Genomic DNA, 25,639 nt, shown 5'->3' on the forward strand with positions numbered 1-25,639 from the left:
TCTGATCGGAGGCCGTCTGGCAGGAATGCCATACGGAGCATCCACACTGAGAACTAGATGACCTATGAGGGCTCTTCCAGCCTGAGATTCTCTTTCTGTGACCTACACTGTGCTTTTCAAGCAGTGCTACAGGAGGCCCCATGGTGGTGCGAGAGTACTGTATCCCTCAGGTGTGCTTCGAAACCAGGTGTGGGGCTGGGAAAGCCAAGGAAGCCCTAGAGGCTATCCGGGGATGCCACTTTAATTCAAAGAAGTGGACGTCTTGTCTGTGCTGGGGACACGACCAGGAACCTGTTAAGTTCCCTGCTCTCAATTAGTTCATGACCAAGTGAGAGAAACACCAGGCAATGGCCTCAGGACAATGAAGACAAGGGCACCGAGGACAGGGCCACCCCAATCGCACCCAGGATGGCCCTCCAATATGCCGTGGGCCTTAGTCCTTCCTGACTCTCGCTGCTCCACTTCCAAGTTATCAAAGGCTGTCAATGTACTAAGGGCATTTAACATTCCTCAAGAACACAGGTAAAGAGAAACTGGCAGAATTAGAAATTATTAGTACTAACAGAAAGAAACAAAAGAAAAAAATTCCAATCGTTAAACTTTATAAACTCAATGGCTCCCTTTGAAGTCAGAATGTGAGATTAATCCATGATCATTATACACTGAGCCAAAATTACCCATAAGAAGATTATCACCAACTATCATTTCTCTAAAGAAAATAAGCTGGGCCCAGGGAATGCAAGGTGTAACCATTAGAGAGTAAAACCCTCACCAGCAGTACTAGCAAGAAGCCAGCCAACACCTCTCTCCCAAAAGCAAATGCCACATACCAGTTCTGACATGCTGTGACATTAGGGAAACCTCACATCAGTCAGATCACGTGTGTGCCACCCCCTGCCCCCACTCCCATCTGCAAGTTAAATGCTTTGTCTGTCTTCTGCCCCAGTTTTCTCTGTGATCAGACAGCATGTGGCTTTGACTGCAATCAGCAGCCCAGTTAATGCAAGAAGCAATTTGAATCTCCTCCTCTCAGCCCAAGTCTCTCATTTCGGAAGTCTACACCCCAAGTCCAGTGCTTTCCCACACTCAGTGTGTGCCCAGAAAGACCCCAGCAGGGCAGGGGGGATCCTGGCAACTGTTGACATAGCCTGCCTCCAGCTACACACCCCCCCCCCTCTACAATAGAACGAGGAGGCGGGGTGACAGGCATGGGGAAAGTAAGCAGCGTAGGGCTATAAGGGTGTCGAGATGCTCCTTGGAGCCAGGCTTCCAGGGAGGCAGAATTCTACGCTTCAGGGCTGAGTCTGCGGCCCAGGAGAGGAATTGGAGGTATGGGGGTGGAGGGGAGACAGTAGTTGGACCTGGGCTGGGGCAAGTGCCAAATCACTCCTTGAAGGATGCCAGGGCCCTAGGCACTTGCTAGAACAGAGTCATTTCCTAGAGATAATTCTACCTTCCTGGGCCACCTTTCCCAGGAATAGGCTTAAGCCATTCCGTTTGAGGCAAATTTTCTCTAAGACCCCTGCACACCCTCTACAAGTTGCTTTGGTCCCTGGCTCCCTGGGAGAAGCTTCCTAGAACCATGTCTTGGCCTGGCCCACCTCCAGTTTGCCAGATCCTAAACACGCCATCATCTCCACAGTCTCAAGTGTTGCCCCTCCCACCCTCCTCAGTCCATGGCCACCACCCCGCCATGTGGACCCCCACACACGGGTACTGCCACAGCACCGGAGTCCACTCAGCCCACAGGCCCTGCCCAGGCACCTCTGCCGCGTGGCTAGAAAAGGTTGATGACACTCTGCGGGTTTGCACTGTCTTCTAGAAGGTCCTCAGCCCACATGTGCCAAGAAAGGCCAGGATCCTCCAGAAACTACCTGTGCCCCAGCATGGAAGTCTGTCGGGGGCAGCAGCTCTCCTGAGTTAGCACAGCCCCAGTCCCTGGTTCCATGATGGAAACAGCTCCCTGATCTGTGTGAGACTGAAGTGTGACTACATGTGTCTGCAGGAGATCCTATGGGTGACTTGCATGTGGGCATGTGTGTGTGTGGCTGGTGGTGGTGGGGAGAGACACGAAATAACCTGGAAACCCCTGAAATCCCTACAGGAGCTGAGATTAGAGGTAACAATTCTCAAGAGAAACTCTGAGTTCCCAGGCCACGTGCCTGTTTTCGGAAGGATCTGCTTTTAACAAGCCTTGGGCGGTTTCAGCTAGTTTCTATTTGGGACGCTGTCTGGACAGACTCAGAGAAGAGCCCTGTCAGAACTATTTTCTGTCGGTGACTGGTATGAGGCTCTAACAGAGAGCAGGCTGTGTTACAAGGCGGGTCCTGAGGATCTGATCCTGCCGTCCGCTAGCACGTGCACCTGGGTCAGCAATAACACAGTAGGCCTTAGCAGTCCAGCACCCTTTTTACACACGTCCCTCTAGGAGGCCTAGAGACAGCCCCGTAGCCCATGGCAACCAAGGAGCCAATGGGTGGCCAAGAATCTGGCGCTACCATGGCGATGAGCTCCTTTCCCCGGCAATCTTAGAGAGAATGGAGTAGAGTGGATAGGGAAAGGCCTGCACCTGTGAGGGGCCCCCAGAAACCACCTTCCCGCCCCCTTCCCACGCAAGTGGGAAAGTCCAGTCATCCTTGAGATAGACCACCGTGCCTGGCAGCAAAGGGTGAAGGACTTCCCTGCGTGTGCCTGGATTCTTGAGTGCTTTTGTGCATGTGAGGGCAGTTCTATGTACTGTGAGCTGGTGTGTGTCTAGGTGTAGACCTGCTAGCAAGTAGATTATTCAGTGTCTGAAAGGGACTGAGTAGCACTTGTGAGAAGCAGGTGTCAGTTACTCTCCAGATACAGCAGGTGGACACGCACAGATATGCAGGCATGTGTCTTTGTGAGCCCAAGAATTCTTGTGTGTAGAATATACAGGTGCATGTCCATATGACCACTGGTGTGCTCTTGGTTCAGAATAACTGTCTTCACGGATCCATGCTTTGAGAATGTGAACCGACCAGCAGGAGCGTCTTTGGCCCAAAGCTCGGACGTCCTGTGGGTGCATGCGTGCAGATGTATGTGTGTGTGCGCGCACCCAACACAGGCGTGTGACTGGGGTGCTGGGCCTAGGAGTGGGCTCAGAGCAGTGTGGGCTCCCTCCCCAGGCGGCCACATGGTGCTGCCTGACCCAGCAAGGCCCACACAGGCCCCTTCCAGCAACCCTGGAAGATAAGCGGGTGGAGCGGGGCAGGCGGGATCAGTCCGCAGGGGCCCTCAAAGTTGAGGGAGGAAGGACCAGCGACTCCAAACCGCGCCCCAGTGCTGGGATAGGTGGAGAGGGCAGCGGTGCCCTGCGCCCCGGCTGCGCATCCCGGGCCAGCTTACGTCCCGAGTCGGGGGTGGTGGGCGCCCCAGCCCGGCGCCCGCGTACCTGTAGGGAATCCAGTCGGAATGCGGCTTGGAAGTCATGTCTCTCGGGGGCGGGGCGGTGGCTGCGGCTCTGGAGGCCGGGGCCCGGTGGGGCCGGCGCGGGGGCCCTGCTCAGCTCCCAGGCCGCCCCGGGCCTCATCCTCCCGGGCCGGGGCGCTGGGCCCCGCCGAGGCCCCCGCTGCACGCCAGGGCCCGGGCTGCTGGCTCTGCGAGCGGCTGCCTGCGCGGCGCGGCGAGATGGGCGAAGCGGCGGGAGTGCGCGGGGCGTGCGCGCGCGTGGAGGCGGGGAGGTCGACCGCACCGTCCCGCGCCCGCCAAGGCGGGAGCACTGCGTGGCAGCGACAGACCGACCGCCCGCCCCTTCTCCCTCGCCCCGCCCCGCCCTCGGAGACCCCACCCCCCGGCCGGCTCAGGGCCTGCGGAGCGACCTTGCCTCCTCCGGCGAAATCGCCGCGATCCACGCACCGTGCACGTGACCGCGCCAGCGCCCACCTTCGGCTAACGGCGGGGCTGCAGCCAGTCCCCAGGCCTCCCAGCCTCAGTTTCGTCTTCTGTGAAACGGGGATCATTGGAACACCTCCCTATGTACCTGCCCTACCTATCTCCGCTATGGGATGGGAAACCAATGCGCGGATTTGGTGGGGACAGGGACCCGGCCCGGGGCGCGGATGGAGGAGGAATCCAGTCGTGCAGGAAGAGGCGGGGGACCCTCCGGGCCGAAGCGTGGAGGTTGGCCTTCCCCCACCCCCACCTCCGAGTTCTCACACCCGCGCCTGGGTAACCCTCTGTCTTTGGGTTAAGGAGGTGTTTCCTCAGCAGCGGCTCCCTCCCATCTAAGCTATAGCGTCAAGGGAAGGGGAGCATTTACTGTCTATTGCATTCCCAGCCCTTGCAAATTTCTAATATGTAATCTCCACAGTAGCCTTGAGAGACAAACATCTTATCCCTATAACCCAGAGAATAGGAATGCTGAGATGCCCAAGGCCTTAAAGCTCGGAAGTGGTGGAGCTGAAACTGTTCTGTGATTGGTGTCCTCCAAAGCCCTTCCTAGGGGGCGCAGTTAACCGGAGGCAAAAACCTCTACAAAGATCATCTGAAAGTCTCTGCGCGCGCTGAGGAGGTCCTGGCTGTGACTGGGACCAGCTTGAATGCAAGGCATGGCACAATGAGAAGGTAGAGGACCCACAGCAGGGCGAGCAGAAGCAAGGAGCAGCAGGTTGAGGGGTCACCAGGGCCCCCATACGCCCCGTGGGCGTCCTCATGTGCATCCTGGATTCTGCCCCACCATCCACGCCATAAGAGTGTTGTGCGGGGATCTTCTGATGATAAACAGGCGGTCAGGACTGCCCCGCAGAGAATGTGAGAACAACCAAGTGGGCTGAGGAAGGGGGCTCATCCTGCTGCCCTGGGGCCACAGCCAGACCCCCACCCCAGGACTCTCCCAGCCCTTCAGCCTTGCCTTCTCTCGCCCAAAATAACTCTAAAACACGGCCGGGCGCAGTGGCTCACGCCTGTAATCCCAGCACTTTGGGAGGTCGAGGCGGGCGGATCACGAGGTCAGGAGATCGAGACCACGGTGAAACCCTGTCTCTACTAAAACTACAAAAAATTAGCCGGGCCAGGTGGCGGGCACCTGTAGTCCCAGCTACTCGGGAGGCTGAGGCAAGAGAATGGCGTGAACCCAGAAGGCAGAGCTTGCAGTGAGCCAAGATCGCACCACTGCACTCCAGCTTGGGCGACAGAGGGAGGCTCCGTCTCAAAAAAAAAAAAAAAAAAAAATTATAAAACACAGTAACCACTACATCTGGATTTGCTGGGCGTCAGGAGCTGTGTTAGGTGCTACATACATATTCGTTTAATCCTCATAGCCACCCTAGAAGGTAGGCACCATTATCATACCCATTTTACAGCAAAGGAACTGAGTCACAGAGAAGGCAAGGATCTTGCCCAAAGTCACACAGCTGGTCAATGATGAAGCTAGCATTCACACACAAAAGGTCTGGGTCTACAGCACTTACCCTCAATCTCCTTTCGGCCTATCACAGTTCATGCAGTGTACACACACACATACCCCTACACACATGCACACACACACCTACACACATGCATGCACACACACACACACACACAGCCTGTCTCTCCAGGCTTCTGGAGCTCAGGACAAGTCAGACCCATCTCTGGCACAACATTGATGCTGTCTGACCTTTGATTATTTATCAACTTCCAAGAGCTATCACCGTCACTGGGGACAGAGAGCAGACAAAATAAAACACCTGGGAGTGGGGTGCAGAATGCAGAAAGCAGGGTTGTTTTGTTGCCTGCTGGGATGCTTGGCCTGGACTTTGTTGGCCTCCCAGGAAGGGCAGCAGAGATTGGTCCCTACCCTGGAGACTGCAATGGAGCAGCAAAGCATTGCCCAGAGGCCTCTGTTCTTCAGGACAGAACCTTGCCTCTAGATCAGAAGCTTTGACCCCTGGAGGCCCCGCCCTCCAGGCCACCTCTTCCTGAGTTACAATTAGTAGCTACCATGTCAGAGACAACTACAGTCTAAAAGACTTTCCCTTCAAGAATTTGAAGCTGCTTTCCTCCCTTTATTCCCAAATTACCTGACACCTTAAAGCAATCAGAATTAAGTTGGAAGGTCTCAGGAGCCTGGAGTAATTGAATCTATTAAATAGACAGTTTAGGCTCTGTCCTAAGGGAACAAAATCTGGAGGCAGAGTGAGGTGCAGAAATAAGATGGCTTTCCAAGTCTCTTTCTGCAGAAGTTACATATATACACGGGATGTGGGGGAACTGTGGGACTGAGCGCCAGTGTATGCATGAGTGTGAGTGTGTGTACATGTGAGGGAGCTGAGTGCCAGTGCACACAGTATGTGTGAGTGTGTATGTGTGTGCATTTGCATGTGTGTGCATGGGATATGGGGGAGCCAGTGGGACTGAGTGCCAGTGTATGCATATGAGTGTGTATGTGTATGCATGTGTGTATGCACATAGGTTGTGTGAAAGCCAGTGGGACTGTGTGCCAGTGTATGCATGAGTGTGTGTGCGTGGGAAGTTGGGGACAGCAGGACTGTTTCAGTGTATGCAGAAGTGTATGTATGTGTGTGAGAGATGGCTCTGCAGTCTGAACAGGACTGCACAAGAACATTTGTTGGATGGTACATGTGCAAGGGTATGATGTGTGTGCTTCTTCGAGTTCTATGGAGTGCATGAGTGTTAACATTCAACTCAGAATGCATGATGGGTTTTTCCTCTCAAATGGCTTCTGTGGTTGACATTTTAAGTTTATGCACTTGCCTTCTATCCAAAAGCTACTCCAGAAAGTCACATAATGAATATTATACTAGGCCACGGTTAAAGTTATATTTTTACAACTGCACTATAACAGGGACCCTTGAAGAAGGGCATAAGCTTTTCAAATTTAGCCCCAGGAGCAAGGTTATCTCGACTGAAACACCACCACACAGCAATCCCAATGTGCCTCCCTCACCACCTGCCCAAATCCTGCAAGGGTGAGATATTTGCTACGAATTTAAATCATCTTGTTTGCATTTTAGGCATTTTCAAATGTGGTGATGAAATGTTTGTGAGGGGGAGTGAAGGAATGCATGGGGAGTGAAGTGGCCCAACAGAGACCCTCGCCTCTGCCACCTTAGCTTGAGGACCCCAGGGCCACCACCCCCCTCCCCCGCCCACCCCACCTCAGCAGGATCAGCTCACCCAGGGAAGAAGGTTAGCATTTTGGCACTTAGCCACCTATGTGGAGTCTTATATGTGCTATACTTAATGTGACGTTTTTATTGAATGTGGGCCATCTCTAGTCAATTTTGGAAGCAAAGGGATATGAATGATAAATTATATCCATTCAGATTGAGTCCTGCCTGGTGGCTTCGCATTTTGACCTCGCAGTCTGAGGAAGCCAATTCAAATCAATCAAACATCAACTAGCCCCTGGAAGGCTGATGCAGGGCTGCAGTGGCCTTAGTGGGGGTTAGGTGCATGGCTGCTCTCAGGGAGCTTTCGGTTTGGCAAGGGAGATAGGAAGAAATAATAACTGTACCCCACATCAAGGTGTTGGTGTTACAACACAGGTATACACGTGCTGAGGGTGAGGGGACACAGAAAATAGGCAGTCAATGGAAGTCCCTAGAAGAGGGGAGGTCAGGTTAGGATAAGCCTTCCCAAGAGTAGAAAAGGATGATGGTTGTGCTGGGCCCTGAAAGATGAATAGGATTTTGATAAGCTGACAACAAAGGAAGGGGGAAACTTAACAGTTACTGAGATTCTACAACTGACCGGACACTGTGCTAGAGTCTTTTACCAAAGGGCCTTACAGACAGAGAGGATGACATGAGCAAAGATATGGAGACATGAGAGTACATGCCCAATGCACTCGAAAACCAAGGTGCAAACCAGCATGGCAGCATTCAACCAATAGGTGAATGGTTCAGTGTGGCAGGAAATGGGCTTAGAAAGTTAAGGCAGGGCCAGATCATATGTCATCCTGAACATCAAGCTAGGGCGTTTACAATTATCCTTTAGTTTGGAAAAATCCTATAGACGCTATTCTAAGGATGTGGTTCCCAATGGGGGACCACTAGAGGGTTTTAAGTCAAGAATAATCTGCCCAGATGTAACCTTTAGAAAGAAATAATTGGGAGCAGAATGGAGGATTGGGGGAGACAAGGCTAGTGGTATGGAAAACTGCTAGACAGCTATGAGTAAAGTCCAGGACAAAGATGAGCCAGCCCTAAAACAGTCGAGTGCCATTTTGAAGCTGTGGGTAGACATCATGGCAAGATGGTAGCATAAGTATGGGTGGCCAGATAAAGCCCTCTGTAATTCCCATTTAAATAACTGCAGAATGCACAAAGACCACTGCACTACTGCTGATGATTGAGATAAACAGGCTTACAATGTCTGAAAAAAAATGTAGGTCAACCACTAGTAAAATTAAAAGCAATGTCTGTTTTCCAAATCACTGCTGAAAATAATAGCAAATCATTTCCACACACACAAATACACAAAAGCATAATCTACAGGAAACATAGAACGCATAGGGCATAAAACAAAGTAATAGGAATAAAACCAGATCGAATGGTTATGAGATAAATGTAACTAGAGAGCCTGTGAGCCTGGATCATACACAGCTATCATTTGTTGAGTGCATGCTCTATGCCAGGTGCTCCTCTGTGTGTTTCATAAAGACAAATATGGCAATGGGAGGATGAGATGGGATGCTTCCAGTCTAGGCTCCACTTGGGGGTCCAAATGAACAGATACCACATTCTAAAGTGAAGTGGGATACACTTCTTGGAAAAGAGGTGGCGAAAATCTGGATCCATGCCATTAGCTGACACCCATCTCTAATATATACAAAACGGGAGAGAGGTTGAAAAAAGGGTTGTTGGAGGTTTAGAATGAATTTCAGAGAGAGCCTTTGGGGTCAAATGATCCCTAATACATGGGAGGGGTGCAGGGTGCTATCATCTTCACCTCAAAGCCACAGAGTGGGGCCTTGAGGAAACCCCTAAGTCAGTTGATATGTGGCCACAATGGTCTTGGTGCCACAGTGGACAAATCCAAAGAGCAGCAAGAGTGCTGCTGCTTCGGGATCAGCCTGTGCTCCCTGGTTTGCAGGGCAAAGCACACGTGAGTGTCTCTTGTGGACAGAGGTGGGACCCAGCAGGAGAGCCAGATGTGACTGTCTTAGATCCAGGCCAAGAGGGCTCCTCCAAGGGAGGAAGTGACACTGAGGGAGACCGGGTTTCCCAGAGCCTGAGAAAGAAACCATAGGATCGGCTATGGGGAGAAAGTATCACCCTCATCAAGGGAGATGCAGGATGAGACTCCAGTGATGGGGTGGTCTCCACCAACCTGCAAAAACACCCCAGTGAGAGAGAGGGCCCAGAGAACAACAGGACACCTACTCATCAGAGTACAGTCATTGAAGACCTTTCCCGCCCATCTCGTCTCCTACCTCCCTCCCGCTCCACCTTGGACCCTGGAAAGGGTCAGGACTGTCATGTCCAAGCTCCCCTCAGGCAGCTGGCCTACAGCAGACTGTGCTGGGAAATAGATGGTGTAACTCTGATGTTTCAAGATTTTTTTTTTATTACAACAGACAGGATGCATTAATTACTGACAAGACGACCTCTGGTTACCTGAAACTGGCCAGAAAAGTCATGGGACTTACCCTAAATTTAATATAATTTTAAAAGGGAAAAGAGCCCTATAGAAATTTAAAGAGACTGTGGGGGACAAAAATAAAGTTTGCTTTATGATTACATCTCATGAGTCATGCCTATGCCTATTCAACTTAACAATTACACATGACTTCTCCCATTTAATCCTCAGAGCAACACTACAATGTAGGTACTATTATAATCCCCACTTTACAGATGAAGCAACAAAAAGGTTATATATAATCTGCTGAAAGTCACACTGATAAGAAGTAATAGAGTTCAAATTCAGATTCAGGCAGATGAGCGTTGTAGAGTCCAGAGAACTACCTTCCGCCAGAGAAAACCAGATGATGGGTGCCTTAGCCCTTTGACTCATTAATTCCTGTTCTAGAAAACTAGTCAAAGGAGATTGAAAATGAAGTCAAAAGTTTATATACAAAGATACTGATGGAAACTTTATTGCTAACAGGGGAAATTGGTTGGGAGCAGATAAACAAAATGTCTATTAATTAGGACTCCGTTAAGTAAATAATTCAATGTTCACAGGATGGATCACTAAGCATCCTTTATGGGGAATTTTTGATTTGAAGAGACAGGGTCGGCCTCGCACGGTGGCTCCCGCCTGTAATCTCAGCACTTTGGGAGGCTGAGGTGGGTGGATCACATGAGGCCAGGAATTTAAGAGCAGCCTGGGCAACATGGCAAACCCTGTCTCTACTAAACTTACAAAAATTAGCTGGGCGTGGTGGCGGGCATCTGTAATCCCAGCTACTTGGGAGGCTGAGGCAGGAGAATCACTTGCAACCAGGAGGTGGAGGTTGTAGTGAGCCAAGATTGCGCCACTGCACTCCAGTCTGGGTGACAGAGCGAGACTCTGTCTCAAAACAAAGAAAAAAAAAAAAGAGATGAGGTCTCACTCTGCACCCAGACTGGAGTATAAGTGGTGCTATTGTAGCTCACTGCAGCCTTGAACTCCTGGGCTCAAGTGATCCTCCTGCCTCAGCCTCCGGAGTAGCTGGGACTACAGGTGTGAACCACCACACCTGGCTAATTTTAAAAAATGTTTTGTAGAGATTGAGTATTGCTGTGTCTCCCAGGCTGGTCTTGGACTCCTCGGTCAAACAACCCTTCTGCCTCAGCCTCCCACAGCACTAGGATTACAGGTGTCAGCCATCACACCCAGCCTTACAGAGAAGTTTTAATGACAAAGTAATGGACTTATGAGATGGGGATAATGCAAGTATAATTTACGCAAGTATAATGCTCTATGATAAAGCCCCACCAGCTGACACATATATGGTCTCATACAAAGTTGCCTAGAGTGAAAGACACAGTCCAGTGTCTCAGCTTTGCCGCCCTAGGGGCCACATCCTCCATTCCAGACGGCCACTTCTTCCAGGTGTTTGGACCTCCTCTTAGCTCCAGCTTTGACCCCTAAGACCTCCTAGTGACCCCTGAACAGCACAGACAACATCCTCACCCCCAATGTTGGAGAAGACAGACAATAAACACACTATTGGTGCAAAATAGATTAGGTAAAAAAAAATATATATATATATGTATAGTAATGCCTTACAAGTTGACATATCCTTAGTCGCCTAGTATCATATGGTGTGTCACTAAGATGAAAGCCAAGTGGCTGCAAGAAACACCTGCAATTCTTAGCCTGGTTATTTATCTTGGAAGGGAGCAGAGGAAGTGCAGGAACAATGCTGAACTGTAATATCTGTTCTTTACCCATTCTGAGGCATTTGCTGAGTGCTTCCTAGGCAGGGAGACCCAGGGCTGGAGGACAGTGTCCCTGATCTGGGGAAGCTTCTGTTCCCAGCAAGTCCTCTTGCCCACTTGCCCATGGGGCATCTAAGCCCAGCTCTCTGGGGAGCAGAGGCTGAGCTTATAAATAGAAAGAGTGGTTCTGAGGCTGAGCGCTCAGGCCCCTGTGCTCAGCCTCCAGGAGGGGTTTGTTTCACCAGCATTATTGGATTTACGGATAGGCAACAAGGAATTAAGCTGATCAGGAAGAGACAAAGAGAGCTTTCATTTATTCAAAAATGCAGGATTTATCTAGCAGAGCCCTCTCCTTTGTCAAACAGAGAGCCATTTCCTTTATATCCTCCAGCAAAGAACATTTTATTTTGTAACCTTTCAGAAAAGCCTGTGAGTTTGTGTTTTTGACCTGTTTTTCTCCCTGCTCTAAGAAAACCATGATTATTTAAAGTGTGAAATGCATATTAGACAATCCTATTCTGAATTCACACACCAATCTCTCCAGCAAGAGGAATCAGTCGCTGAAATGCAATTTAAACTATATGAAAAGTTTATTACTCCCAACACACTATCTTTTTGCTCCATGGCCCTTCCCTTTTGCTGCTGCTGATTCTTAAATATCAGACTCTAGAGCCACCACTGAGGAAGCAGATTATAGTTTGCTCAACTCTGAAATAAGGTGAGAATTCTTGCTTTATTGTTTTTTGTGTTAGCATTCTTGTATTTTATATAAGAAACACAGCCGTGAAAACACATAAGACTTAGGGGAGCTGAATTCTTGCTCTCTCTGTGCTGCTAACTCACTGGGTGACCAGAGACCACTCTCCCCAGGCTCGCCTCAGTTTCCCCATCTGTTAATTAGAGACAACGTATGCCTTGCCTACTGCTCATAGTGTGTGAGGCTGAACTGAGAAGGAACGTGTGTCTGTGAATGCTGTGCTGGAAGTCCAAAGTACCACGCAGATGGGACAACATTTAGTACTTAGAGCTCCCACTCACTGAGCCCTCACACAGGGCCAGCACTGTGCTAAGTGCTCACTTGTATTGTCTCATTGATTGCTGGCAGCTCCCTAGGAGCTATTATACAGAAGGAAGCAGAAGCACTGTGGGTGGTCACAGCAGCAAGGATTTACTCAGCCTCGCCAGGCCTGTGCCATGGGGCCTCCGCCGCCCACCACAGATGAGGGTGAGAACAGGTGGTCCCACCACTGCTGCCCTGCCTGGGCTCTAGGAGGGAGGAAGAGAAGGAAGGAAGAGGGTCCCTTCCCCCTCCACATCTCCAAGCTGAGCTCTGGCTGGAGGAGGCGATGCGCGATGACTCCTTCTAGCCTTCCTCAGGTGAGATCATGCCCAGGGGTGGTGGAGCTGCAGGGCAGTACCCACCTCTGCCTCCTTCCACCTCTGCATCCTTTGCTTCGCTGTGTCTCTCTCCCGACCCCTGGTCCAATCACAGCCCACCTGCTCTCCATGTCTCTGTGTCTGCTGAGCTGTCACCATCCTCTCCGCTGCTGCAGAGTGGCTCCTTCCTGTACCTCCACCCTGAGGAAGGCATGGGCGGGACCTCTGAGGATGGGGGCTCAGCTTAGCAGAACGAGGCCCTGGGATTCTGAGCTGGACATCTCATGCCAGGTGGCCCTGTCCCAGCCCTTGCACTTCTGAGGATTTCTGGGGTCTCCCTGGAGACAGGCAAGTCGGGTTGGCCCTCAGATGAACTTCAGAGGTCTCCCTTCCCCCAGTGGGAGGGGCCTCAGGCCATTGTGTGTTCCTCTAGCTCAGGTCATCCTCTGCTCTGCCCCAGCTACCTGGTCCCTGCACCGAACACACCCCAGTTCTCTTTGTCGTACCGTGGCTCCCCGTATCTGCAGCTCAGCCTGCCTATTCTGAACTGTGTCCCACCGCATCCTGCTGGCTCTGAGAGACAACTGAAGCAGTTTGGTGAAGGACACGAATCTCTTATAAAACTGCCCTTGCTCCTTACAGGTGACCAGACATTTGCTGATGTTATAGGCCCATGTTCTCACTTGATCATTAAAACACCATTAGTGTCTTGGATGTCAGGAATCCTGAGTTTAGGCCTAAGTCCCCAGCCTCCTATATGACCATAGAGAAGTGCCTTCCCAATTTTCTTGGCCTCAGTGTATCAGTGTATAAGATGAGGGAGTTGGATTAGATAAGGTCTAAGGCACCCAACATCACTAGAGCTCCATTATCAAGGGCCCCATCTGAAAATTTACATTAAAAGGATACACATTTCTCACCTCCCACTCCCACTTCCCTGGGACAGCAGCATAGAGAACACTCAGGCTAGACTTACCCCTATGAAAAAGGCATGATGAGCACAGACCCATCCCTCACCCCCCTATGAAAAAGGCATGATGAGCACAGACCCATCCCTCACCCAGTCACACACCCAGGAGACAGATGGCAGCTCAGGATGCACTCCATAAGTGGGTCTGAAGTCCCTCCCACCCTATCTGTGAAAAAGAGTCGAGGTGATGAGTGCTTAGGAACAATTCAAACGTGCTCTGCCATGAACCACCTGTATGCCTTGGGCCGTCCTGGGGACTTAATAGTTAATATATGTAAACCACTTAAAACAGGCAGTAAGAGTTAGCTGTGGTTACATAATGATCTGCACCCTCTTTCCCTCCAGCCCCCCTGCAGTCTGTTCTCACATGGCAGTGAGAGTGATTTTTTCATAATGCAAATCTCTCCTTGCACCTGCTGCTTCAAATCCTTCACTCGCTTCCCTTGTTCACAGAGCAAAATTTTTAAAAGTTCCTACAAAGTAATCAAGTTTCTAGTCTGCAGCTATACTGGTATGCTTTTAGAGAAGCCAGGTTTTCTCCACCTTTGCAGACTTTTAGGTCTGGAATCCACCTCCCATCCCTGCACCCGAAGGCCAAAGCCCTAAGGCTGAGACTGAAGTCATGGTTCAGTGGGGACCAAGGAGGCCCCAACTACTTGTATTTCTTTAAAATTCCTGAGGGGGGCATTGATGAACAGGCATTAGTCTACTATGTTAGAGAGGAGGACTCATGGTTTATATTATTACAAGTGATCTACTGTACTGGGCCTCAGAAAATGTAAGGGAATCAACAAGAAAACCCCCAGAATCAGAAAGTTCAGTAAAGTTGCCAGATAAGATAGAAAAATAGCCAAGAACATTTCTATAAAAAAATTATCATTTGCAAAATGAAAATGAAAAAGATCTCATTTACAGTGGTACAAGACTACATATGAAAAGTTTTAAAATAATACCAATGAGACTGATTTGTGATTCATATAAAGAAAATTATAAAATGCAATTGAGATTTATAAAAGGAACTTGAAGAAATGGAGATTCCTAATGTATTTCTATATGATAGGAAGACTATTTTAAAGACAGTCATTCTTCTTACATGAGATTTCATTTAGTTCGAAGCAAAATTCCAAGGGGATTCTGAAACTTGATAATGTACAGAGATTTTTTACGCTTCCCTGTGGTGATGATTTAAGGAAAGGAGGGTGAGCCCCAAGATGGTTTGTGAATGTGGGTTCTGTGATAAGAAAGCCAGTGTGGCCATGTTGACTTGCTGGCTAGTGTCGATCAGCAATGCCAGCTCCATCATCCTGTGACAGCATGCCCACATCCCAGGATGGCAGATTAGTGGGCAACAGTGACAGTTTGGGGTAGTCAGGGCATTGGTGCCACCACTACTCTCTTTTTTGCCTATTTCTCTCAATCAATGGCCATTTTTTTCCATTTTCAGAGCCATGAATTAAGAGTGCCCAATTCAGCTGACCTGTGTGGATGCCCAGGATTAAGGCAGACTGAGATAAGCTACTCGTCTGCCCCTAATTCCTCTGGATAACCCAGGTATAGATTATCTGGAGGAAAACAAAAAACAAAAAACAAAAACAAAACAGGTAAGAAAAGCAAAGACAATTCTGATAATGGCTAATGAGAGGAGCACCAATCCCATTAGATATGAAAATACACAGCGGCAACAACTGAAGCAATGTGATGATGGACAGGAATCTCATGTGAAACTTCAATGGAAGAAAATAAGCAACCCAGAAATATACTCTAAGCACTTAAGTTCTCTACAAGAATTTAGGGTTGATTACCCAACCCCCCCCCCAAATAATACTAAATTTAAAAATGAGAGTATAAAATCATTATGACAAAAGTGTAAAATCAAGTGTCCTGTGGTTATCTGGAAGGGGACAAAGAGAGGTTGCAGAGCTATGAGACTGGGCTGATTTTCAGCATAAGCAATTGTTGTTATTGTAGGAGGTGGTTTGTTTAAAGAAAAAGCAAAGAAAAGATGGAATGGTTCAGCAAAGCAGAAAGGACACTGGGCTAGAAGCCAGGGGTCTGAATGTTAACCACAACTCCTCCCTGCGGAGTGATCGTGGGCTACATCTTTCTCATTTCTGGGCCTCACTCCAACATTTCAAAGACAAAGAATTAACACAGATGACCTGCAGCAGCCCTTCCTGCTCAGCCTTCTGGGATTCAATGATCATTCCCCATTTGTGGTTTCTACAGCAGGACTCAATGGAAGTGCAGAAAGAAACTCAGATCTTTCCTGCCCCAAATCGCAGAGTGACCTCGTAGGCCGGCTCTGTTCATTTCAGTACTGAGGCTCTCACTGCACCCAGCCCCATCAGCCACCGGGATCCAGAGATGACTAACACAGGGCACTGGCCTGTGAAGATCATGGGTTACTGGAAGACACAGATGGACACAGACAACAAACAATAATCCCAGGCGGTATGAAGTCAACCCAGCCGGAGGTGAAGACCCGTGGGGGCACAGCAGAGAGAGCCAGAGGAGTCTGGCAGGGGACCAGGCAGGGCTTTGCAGCAGAGACAGCCTTTGAGGCTGGGTATTAAAGGATACAGAGCTCAGTAAAGGTAGATGTGGCGAGGGAGCCACGGGAGTTAGGAAAGCACTGGGGTGGATGGCCTGCCTGGCTGTAACACGTGGGGAATGAGTAGGGAAGAAGGGTCTTGGAGAGGTTATATGGGACTGGGGAAGTTGGTCTGGAACAGGGCCAGGCTGCCTGTAAACAAAGGGGAAATCGCAGGGGTGCAGAGGTGTGGTGGCGTTGGGGAAGTGATCCTGCCTGTGAGGGAGGGGATCATAGGCAGCCTTGGCAGCAGGGTCTGTGGCGAAGCCAGGGGGAAGCAAAGATACCAGTGAGCAGGTTCTTCAATAGCCGAGAGCAGAGCTGGATGCGCCGAGGAGGGGCCTGGGATGAGTGGTACAGCTGAGGCAAGCCCATGGGACCCGAGGCAGGACAGCACAGCGGCAAGAAAAGCACAACTGAGGCCAGACAGCCTGGGCTCTTCGTCTGGGCTCTGCCTAACTGTGTAACCTGAGGCTGTTTAACCATTTCCATCTCAGTTTTCTTATCTGCAAACAAGTGGAATGCTTTTTAGGGACGTCAAGGGATTCCATGATTTAATAAAAGCTTTTAGCATGGTGCCTGCACTAAGTGCTATTCATGGTGGGGGCGATGATGACAGAAGAGCTGCATGTTGGAGGAAGAGGGGTCTGGACAGTGACTCCTCAGAGAACCCAGTGGGAATAGCAGGTTTGAGAAGGGGTTGGGCATTGTGAGTTACTGTTCAGATGTGCCAGGTTTGAGTGTCTGCAGGCCAACCCATTGCAAGTGACTGGAAAAGTGCATCTGGAGCTTCGGGAGAAGACACGTGAGGAGAGCGAAATTCAGGGAGTCCCGAGCCTAGGAGGAGGCTGAGGCAGAGGCTCAGGGGAAGGTGCAGACTAAGGGAGAAGAGGGCTGACAGCAAAGCCTTGAGTGTGTAGCTGTGGAATCCAGCACAGAAGCTCCTTGAGAACAGGGGTTTTCACTGTTTTGCTCCCTGCTGTATCTCTAGTGCCTAGTACAGTGCCTGGAAGAAAACAGGAGTTCAATAAATATTTGTTGAGTGAATACATGAGGAGAATTTTTCCTGTCATTCACTGTAAGTATTTTCTTAGGCACAAAATAGTAACAATAGCTAACATTTATTAAACGCTTACCCTGTGCCATGCACCATGCTAAAAGCATATAGGGTCCCATTTCATCTTTACGACAGTCTAGAGAGAAGGTACTATTATTATTTCCAGTTTATAGATCAGGAAGCAGGTCTCAAAAGGTAAAACAACCGGCTGAGTTCACACAGCTCATGAGGAGCAGAGCTGGGGCGAAACCCGGGGCTGCAGGACTCCCTGTGGGTGCTCTCCTAGACCCTGACTCAGCAAGAAAGGAAATGGAGCAACAATGCCCTGTGCCAGCTCTCACATGCTCAGTAAAGAGGGACTGTTTTTAAATCTTGCTGGAGGAGGTGGGGAGCCAGAAGAGCTAGAGAAGCCGGAGAAGCCAGACCTCGTTGGTGTCAGACTTACAGAGTGAGGCCATTTCACAGACCAGTATTTGGTGAGGCCAGACAGTGGAGGAATGGGAGCAGATCAGGAGCTAGGAGTGGAGCTGCCTGGAGCGGGAGAGGCAGGATGGAGGTCAGAAACTTACTGTACACGGTGATGGTTGTGTGTGTGAATGTGTGTGCATTTGGGGAAGGTAGTGGGTTGCAAAGGTTGTCCAGAGGATTCAGGCAGGTCCAGAAAGATCCAGGGCTGTCCCAGGGTGACAAGGACTAGAGGTCATTTGCAAAGTACAGGGGCTGCACACCTGGCAGGCTGAGTTTGTGCAGGTCTTGTCACACCTCTTCAACCTGCTTTCGTAACCAGTGCTGAAGTCCTCAAACACCCGCAGTTATTACACTTTTCCCGGATGTGCGCTCCGAAGAGGGCATGAGGAGTCAGACAGGCTAGGCTTGCCCCAGGTCTTCAGCTCGCAGGCGACAGATTGGGATTCAGAACCCTGGACTCCTCTAGCTCCTGAGCGGTACTGCCCCAAGCAGGGTGGCTGCCCTGGGAAGTCTGGGGCACCTTTGGCCTATCTCTGTCCAGGCTGTCTGGACCCTCTGCACAGCCCTGCTGCCTCCAGAGAACGAGGTTCATCACTCAGTACCCTGTGCACGGTAACTGCCTGGGACTGGGTGATCCCAGGGTCAGGGCATAGGCCGCAGAGCTGTACAGGGGCTGAACTCAGGGCCAACTCCCTCTGGACTGCACGGAGTTGTTTTTGCCCCCATCCTCGCTCATTCCTGACTCATGCCAGGCCCTTCCGATTCCCTTCACCTCCATGCTTCCTGCCTCTGGTAATGCTCCTGCAGGGGAAAAGGCTGTCATGCTGTGTGCCAAGCAGAACTTCATGTCCAGCATCTGAGCAGATCTGTTGGTTGTGGACACTCTCCAAACACCCGGGGCTAGAGGAGAGAACTGCAGAGTGTCCATTCTTCCCCTGGCAGTACCCTTGGAGCCCCCACGGCCTCAGGGGCCCTCAGGGCAGCCTCCCCCTGGGCTCCTTCCTCCTTGGCCAACTCTGGGGTGACATGATTAGCCACTGCCCAAGCACTAACCACCATGCACAACCCGTTTCATGTCTGACCAACCCCAGACTGCACTCTGAGCTCACAGAGAGAAACCCTTCACAGCGATATGACTCTGAGGGCAAGAGAAGGGTCTGCAACCACAGAATCCACACCATCATTTATGTGTGGGCCTCCTACTGTGTGCAGGAGTAGTGCTAGGGGCTTCCCATGCATTGTCACAAGGCCACACACAACTTACTTTTCAGATAAGGAAACCGAGGCTCAGAAACTTGCCAGGCTTTAACTCCTCTACTTCACCAAATTCATCATTACCCTTGGGTCAGATAAACCCTGAAGCATGGCTGCTCTTCCAGCTCTGCTCCTAGGTTTACCAGAGGGCATGCTGTCCTTTCCTTCACCCTTCACCCCGTCTACAGTGGAGGCCGATTTGGGCCCCCAGATACACTCAACTCTGCTCTAGGTACTAGAAGAGGCAAATGGAAGGAAACTGACATTTGTTAACAACTATTCTTGCTGAGTGCTGTCATGTATTATTTTCTCATTCAATCTTCTTAACCGCTCTATAAGGAAGGTATGACTATCCCCATTTTAGAGAAAAGAAAGTGAGGCTCAGAGAGAACTGAGGTCACACAGTAAGGTACAGGTCTACCTGAATCTAAGACTCACACTTCTACCACATGAAATCACATCTTAACTCCGTCTCACTCCCATTGTGGAACCTGGGGCACATGCCATGTCTCCTCTGTCCATTACCACCTGCCCCAGCACCACCAAAGCCCTGGCCCCATGAGGAGCAGGCCAGGAATGAGAGGGAGAGGGAGTCTGCTTCCTTCCGAAAGCCTGGAGGACCTTAGTGGGCTCAAGACACCTGCTACCCCAGCAACATACCCACTTCCCCCTTAGCCTGATGGCCACGATCCTGGCTTGGCCTCTGCAGAGAGGGGCCCTTCCCAAGTCCAGGTGTGGTCTGGAATGATGATCCCCTGGCCAGCTTCCACCAATTCTCCTCCAAGAGGCTGGGCCTTGTTACCTATATTATACATTGGCCCTGTGTCTTCTCGTCCCCTAGCATCCTGCTTCAACATGGAGAGGCCCCTGGGACTCCAAGACCTCCTTTGGTTGCACAAATCACTCTTCTGCTCCTACCAACAATATCCTGAGTGTCCATAACTGTCCATTTGTTCCCAAGTTTGTGGAGTCCTCTGACACTATGATTTAAATTGCTGACTTCAAACCTTATGCTAGTTCCTCCTGCCCCACCAGCCATGTCTGCCCTGACTTACTCTCCTCCCTCATCTGGCCTGTCTGCTCTGAGATCCCAGGAGGCCCTGTGGCCCTACCTGCAACAGCCATGGCACCTAGTTTCCATCACTGGGTTTCATGCCCCTGACTCTCACTGTCCCTGCCTTGAGTTCCTGGTATCACTGAGGAGCCCCGTGTCATTATCTGCAGGCCACAATTTTTGACCCCACTTAGGTCAATATTCCCTAACACCCTCCTTTTCCACAACTCCCCATGCTTAGACCTCAGCCAAGACACGAGGGCCCAGACCTCAACAAATGTTACTGATCTTAGCCAGCCAGCCCTCTCTAGCCACCATGAGTCCTGGTTTTACAAGCACTAGGTAAACTCTTGGTGCAGTTCCTGGATGGTCATTAGGATCAACAGGCAGGTGTACTACAAGCCCCAAATCTGGTTTATCCCCAGGGCCACAGTCATAAGCATAATATGGTAATCTCTGTACCCAGAAGGCCACATCTGGGGTAAGAGGCTGTGCAGCCTGTCCAGTGGAGCTCAGGCACAGTCCACCAGGGTGGGGACAAGCATGGGGCCATGGGTTCTCCTTCTCCCTTTCATCTCAGTCTTCTCCCTGGGGCAAGTGATGCTGTTTTAAAACCATATTCATTCAACCTCAGAGCGTTGGAAACTATGGCCCTGATGTACATGCTGGCCTATTGCTGGAAGACTGAGAACTGAGTGAGTCTGAAAACTCAGAGGTATCCATTTTTCCAGTCCTGATCCAGCTCTTAGACTCAGGACCAATCCTGCCATATCCCTGCAGGACAAATGATGCCCATCAGGTTCTCAAAGTCCTTCAGAGAATGTCCAATGTCACCGATCATTGAAACAACGGCATTAAAACAACTTGCCGCACCACCCCTGACCAAAATCGCAAAATGAGAAAAAAGAAAGTAAATAAAACAGCTAAAAATAAATAAAAATGATGAACCTTTATACTGCAGGGCTGTGGGGACAGCTATAGATAACTGGTGTCACAGTAAATGGGCTCAATATTTCTGGAGAACCCTCTGGTAATATGTGACAAGAACTATAAAATTGTTCATGCCCTTTAACCTAGTAGTTCCACTTGGGGAATGCTTCCCAGTAAAATACTAAGAAAGTAATTTGTATGGAGATATTCATAGCCATGATATTTATAATAGCAAGAAATTGGAAGGAGCCCAAAGGTTCAGCACTTGGGGATTGACTAAGCAAATTGGGTCGAGTGAACACTCCGGGATGCTTTACAGCCAGGAGGTGTGGACATGTGCAGTCTCGGGCAAAATGAATGTGCATCCTTGGGCCGGCAAGATGGGAAACAAACCGAATCAGATGGCCTCTGACTCCAGCTTCAACCTTGGAAGCAAAAGTGCAGTCGGCTACTTCATGCTGTCTTCATGTTAATTCAGTTAAGTCAGTAAACTTAATGTCAGTTATGAGGGTTTTAGAGGTCATTTATTCTACTTTCTTTTTCTAAAGGTCATTTTGAATTAACTGAATTCTTTTTTAAGGAGACATTTAAAATGCTAACAAGGAACTCTGTGGAGGAGATTTCATAACTGTCCTTGTGTGCGCTCATCTCCCGGGAGTCCTTTCTGACATCTCATCTCTCTTTCCTCGTGTCCATGCAGGAGAACCTGGGCTCACCCAAGTGGCTGGACAGGGGCTGCTGTGGACCGGAGGTGCTGGGCTCTGAGAGAGCTGTGAGGGCCTCAGCGGGCCCAGACACTGTGATGGGGCAGTCCCTGGCCCTGATGCTCCGTCACACCCCTTCCTGACCCTTCCTTCCTCTGGGGCCCACTCTGCTCCATGCTTTCTCCTGTGCCTCAGGAAGAGGTTACTGAAGAGCACGGCGGTCCCTCCTTCCCGTGAGAGTGCAGATGACCTGAACACCTTCCAGAGACAATGTCTGAGTGTCTAAGGTGGCCCTGTAGACAGGGCCTGGGCTTCTTGGGCCTGGGGTAGGTGTCCCCCAAGAGCAGTGGTTTCCTCCCCCAGCTGCAGCCTGTCAGAATCACCCAGGGAGCTTTCTAAAATAAAGATTCCTGGGCCCTGCCCTAGAGTCCCTGTGGGCAAAGCCTGGGAATGTGCATGTTAAAAATATTCCTAGGGCTTCTCATGATGCAAACCACTGTTCTAGAGTCTTTGATGCCTAAGAAAGAAGGCTGTGAGCCTGCCTTCTTGGGGTCCTGGGTTCAAAAGGCTTTTATTATGAGCCAGCAGCCACGGTAGAAACTGCAACCCCTCATGTGTACGTACACACACACACACACACACACACACACCCTTCAGAGGAAGGCCCTGCCCAGTAGCCTAGAGCATCTGGGAGAGCCCTCCACAGGCCCCTGACAACGCCTGGCTCCCTAGCTCCCTAGAGGCCAAGAGCCAGCCTCCGCCTCAGCCAAGGCATGTGTGTCTCCCCGGGACTGCAACCTCCCAAGCTTTCTGGGTTCCCCACGTCCTGTGGCAGGGTCTCCTGCTGCAGGAGCTCTTGGTCCATGCCCGCGGTCCCAGGTGTGGCAGTGGGGGCCTGCGGCCCCAGCTGCCCAGGCCATACTTACGGAGTCATTTTATAAAGCTGCGTCCTCCTCTCAAACAGCGACCCTCCCCAGGCCCAGGACCACACCCCGGCCACTGGCGTGGCCTGGGCAGACTCCGTCTCACCGCCCCCCGTCTCCAGGACACTCTTCAGCTTCACGTTGGCGCTTGAGTCCCCCAGCCTGTTGTCAGGAAACACCGAGAGTCGTCACCCTGCCCCACCAACCACCCTGCCAAGTGAGAACAGGCTGAAGCCTCCGTAGTCCTGGGGAACCGAGAACAGAGGAGGAGGAGCAAGAAGGAACTCCAGAGGTGGGGTGTCTTCCCAGCAGTTTTGGAGCAACTTTCTGAGCCCTATCTGGGATGCTGAGGAGGTGATGGGGGGGAGTCACTTCTACTGGGTCCCCCTCCAAACTGTTCCTGAAGTAGCAAGCGAGCTGGGGGTCCCTGGAGTTCCCCAAAAGCACTGTCTCCAAGCCTGGGATCCGGGGGCCCAGTGTGGCCTTATTTGGGGATCTGGATCTCTTAGCGGTGGGGCAGCGGCAGGGGGCAGGACAACTTCCAGGTGATGGGAGGGTCCAGTGTACGCAGGGACATGAGTGTGGGCGAAAGAGGCACAGAGCAAACTAGCAAGATCTCTGTCCCCTTTGAGCTGACTGTCCTCATCCTACTCTTGCACCCCAGGATCTCAGGGCAAGGGGTGAGCAAAGCTGCCCCTCCCCAACTCCTAGGCTCTGTTCTGAGGGGCAGGGAGGGGAGCCAGGCATCAACTTCTTGGGATCTGAGGTCACACACACTTGAAGGGCCCTGGTTTTCCCTGTAGAGGCACCGCAGGGTGTTTTCATCCCCATCCTGAGGCCAGCTGTCTCATCCTCCCTCCCCACAGCACACGCCCCCACACACTGGTCTAGGCCCAGGCTTGCCTCAGTTTACTGAGCGTGCCCAGCTGTCACTGAGGTTTGAGGGAAGCTCTGTGGGGCTGGAGGGAAGCCAGGACACTACCCGCTGAGTCCTCTCCCACACAGGTGGCATCGTTGCGGATGCCAGGCCCAAGGAAGGACAAAATGTGTTGTGTCCTGTTTAGAGACTCTCTGCATTTGTAGAGACAATGACAGAGAGCATCGAGGAACAAGGAGGCTGAGCCGTGGCTTCACAGCACTGGGGCAGCGGAGAAGGGCCAGGGCCACACAGGCCCCACCCTGGGGCACCCTGATGGCTGGGGCTGGGGATAAGCCAGCCATCAGGCGGGGGCAAACTGAGCTGCATCCACTGCTGAAATCACGCGCAGCGAGGCAGAGCCCAGGCCTACGTAAGCGTGGACATAACGGTGACTGTGCTGTGTGGGTGGCAGGCAGGGAGTTCACACAGTGTCTGTAATGATGATGCTTGGTTTTCTCAGTGTGTGTTATTCCTCAGACTCCATCAGCTTCCATGTTGGCAAGGATTCACAGACCCCAAATACATACAACAGTATAAGGGATCTTCTGGCCCAGTAGTTTTCAGTTGGAAAACATCCTGTCATGAAGAGGCTAACAGAAAACATAAGTGCAAGTGGCTCTGGATGAAGCTGGGGACAGGATGGGACTAGAGTTCCACACTCTCAGCCTCTCCCTCTCCATCACCCTCAACTCCTGCTTCCTGGAGACGCTCTGGGTGACCCTGGGGCTCCAAATGTCATTTGAAAATCAGTGGTATGGTCCAGCTTTCTTATTTTCAGATGAAGAAGCTGAGGCCCAGAGTGGGGAGAGATCTGCCAAAGGTCACACAGCAAATTGGTAGCAGAGCCAGGGCTGGAGCTAGAACTGAGGCCCCATGACTCCTAACCACTGTGGCCTCCAGCTCCTAAGCCAGAGGTGGCCAGCAACCCCACCCATGGTTCTGACCTCCTCCAACCTTCTCCTGTCCACTCTCTGGCTTTCCTGCATGGAGGAACCTGGTGTCTGGACCACCCCTTCCAGAAACAAGGTCCAGACAGGCCTGAGTTCTTGGCCCTTCAGCACTAGATCTGGACCCCTGTGACTGTGTTCTCCACAGGTGACCTCTTCACTTTCTTGGCTTTCCCACCTGTCCACGGGGCTCCCAAATCTACTTCCTGATGGCTCCCCTGAGCTCCAAATGCCTCTGGGCCCCTCCAGGGGCACCCCTAACTCTCCAGGTTCAAAGCAACTCACCTTACTCCAGACCTGCTCTTCCTCCTGATTTTCTGGCAATGTGCATAGTCCTGCCATTCACTCAGTCATCTCCCCAGAAACCCAGGCGCCACCCTAACCCTCTTCATCTCACCTGCGGCTCCACCTGTGAAGCCCTCCTGTCGGTCCCCTCCCCTGTCCCCAGTGCCTCTGCCCAGATTGAGGCCTCACATGTCCCCAGCCTCCTTCTGGTCTCCTGGACTGCAGTTCTGCCTGCTCCAGGAACATTACACTTTTAAAATCCAACCTGAGCCTGTCACTTGTCTGCTGACAAGGCTCTTTCCACTGCTCCTCATTCCAAAGGATATAAACCAAGCTCTTCCATGAGGCTTGTGAGGCTGCAGGACCTGCCCCTTGACCCCTCTCCTGCCTTGCTCTGCTGTCTCCCCTCCAGGCTGGCTTTGCTCCAGCCACTCCTAAACTCCCAGCAGATCTCCCGAAAGAACTTTCTCATCTCCTGCCTCAGCACACACCCTCTTGTCTCTTCAGATCAAGGCTTTTCCAAATGTGCCCTTGGGTACCTGCTTCACCATCCCCTAGCATACTGTCGACTCCTGGGCACCACCCTGCCCAGACCTGCCAAAAGGGAATCTCTGCATTTTTAACACAGATCTGTGGGTGCTGCACACTAAATGTTGAGAGGCACTGTTCCACTGAGCAGCTCCTCTTGTCCCAGTCTCCCTCCTGTCTCAGCTGGGCAATTCCTTCCTTTTTGCCCCTGTACTCTCCAGGGTGTGAATAATTGTGACTGGATGTCTCCTCTGCTGGGCTATGAGCTCCATACAGGCAGTGACCATGTCTTCTTCCTCT

The 25,639-nt window shown here is 51.1% G+C and overlaps 1 protein-coding gene and 1 long non-coding RNA gene across 2 annotated transcripts in view; both read right to left on the reverse strand.

Moving 5' to 3' along the window:
- Positions 1–25,639, reverse strand: part of TUB (TUB bipartite transcription factor) — a 63,250-nt gene that overhangs the window by 18,308 nt on the left and 19,303 nt on the right. The gene's annotated exons all lie outside the window — the stretch shown is intronic.
- On the reverse strand, positions 15,513–24,853 carry LOC111524663. Its single transcript, XR_002725841.1, has 4 exons — positions 24,812–24,853; positions 22,664–22,822; positions 17,407–17,463; positions 15,513–17,276 (listed from the first exon to the last, which is right to left on the reverse strand). It is a non-coding gene; the product is annotated as an uncharacterized LOC111524663 (long non-coding RNA).

The sequence above is a fragment of the Piliocolobus tephrosceles genome, chromosome 13 (genome assembly GCF_002776525.5).
Source record: "Piliocolobus tephrosceles isolate RC106 chromosome 13, ASM277652v3, whole genome shotgun sequence".
Taxonomy (NCBI): domain Eukaryota; kingdom Metazoa; phylum Chordata; class Mammalia; order Primates; family Cercopithecidae; genus Piliocolobus; species Piliocolobus tephrosceles.